We start from the raw sequence: 1,629 nt of genomic DNA on the forward strand, positions 1-1,629 counted from the left end.
GAGTAAGAGAATATGGGCACACCAGGGCCTCTAGCCCCTGCAAACAAACTCCAGATGCATGCACCATCTTGTGCATCTGGCTTATGTGGGTAGTGGAGAATTGCATCCAGGTCCTTAGGCTATTCAGGCAAGCATCTTAACCTCTAAGCCATCTCTCCAGTCCTACATTTTCTTTTTGACAATTTTATACACCTGTAGAATATATTTTGATCATATTTATCCCCATTAGTCTCATCCCTTTCCCATTCCTGCTGAACCCCTTCTTCCCAACAAATCACCCTCTTACTTTCTTCTTTTCTGGTAGGAATTTGAGCCCTGTAGTATTTATTCATTATTTGATTCTGCTCAACCTGTATTTTAGAATGATTCCTCTGGTAGCAGTATGACTAATCAATTAGAATTGGGCAGGACTCAGGCATGAAGTCAGTCAGTATTCATATATACCACCCAATATATATTTCTGTTTCTCTTTTCTGGCATATGGTTTTATTTTTTCTGCAACTTGAAGTTAGATATGGCTGTAACACTGGATTTTTCTTTCTTTTTAAAATTTATTTGAGAGCGACAGACACAGAGAGAAAGACAGATAGAGGGAGAGAGAGAGAATGGGCGCACCAGGGCTTCCAGCCACTGCAAACAAACTCCAGACGCATGCGCCCCCTTGTGCATCTGGCTAACGTGGGACCTGGGGAACCGAGCCTTGAACCCGGGTCCTTAGGCTTCACAGGCAAGCGCTTAACCACTAAGCCATCTCTCCAGCCCAACACTTGACTTTTCAAATGATAAGTGAGTTAATGTGTTATGCCCCAACTGAGTGGACACTGTGAGTGCCATTTGTCACACTTAGTCTCTGCCTCAGCAACATGCAATGTTCAAGAGGGAGGTTATTTGGAATTCTACATATTTCTGCAAGAATGCCATGACAGATTCCCTAGATAGTGGCACTTGAAGGTGATAAATCTAGCTGCTTATAGTAACTGATATTTGTTGTATTGCTATGTAATAGTATTTTATAAATACAGTACGCCAAATTCTGAGGCTATGGCAATAAAATAAGCAATGTTCAGGTTGATAGTAAGGGGCAAACAATGGGGATGGGGAGATATGTGACAGATATTGAGATAAAATTAATCAGATGTGATGATTGGAATGAAGGAGAAGAAATAGATTCAGGTGGAGAAAGATGGCGTCTCTGGAGTAGATAATCCTGGCTTTGAAATGTGGGTGGAGATGTGCAGAGCATAATTGCACTCACAGGAGTGTGACTTAAGAGGGACATATGGACCATAGATAAGGATTGGCAAAGCCTGAGGAGCTCATTTTCCTGGCATATAAAGGTCAAGATTTCTGCTCTCTTCTCATAAATCAGATCCTGACATCAAGATGTGGGCTGTTGTGGGGAGAGAGGCAACAACAAGCATGTTGCATGGTTTCCTGGGAGTTAAAAGCAAACATTCATCCTAGATAGTGTGCCTATAACACAGCAAAGAAAAGATTCCACTTGTTTAACTTGGTGAACAATGGGTTTATTGAGGCTACTTACAGGAGCATGGGTGAGGGATTACTTCCAAAAATATGGGTGACTTAATGGCATCTGCATCACTGAAAAACCCACCCAGCAGTGACTCA

The sequence above is a fragment of the Jaculus jaculus genome, chromosome 8 (assembly GCF_020740685.1).
Source record: "Jaculus jaculus isolate mJacJac1 chromosome 8, mJacJac1.mat.Y.cur, whole genome shotgun sequence".
Classification (NCBI taxonomy): domain Eukaryota; kingdom Metazoa; phylum Chordata; class Mammalia; order Rodentia; family Dipodidae; genus Jaculus; species Jaculus jaculus.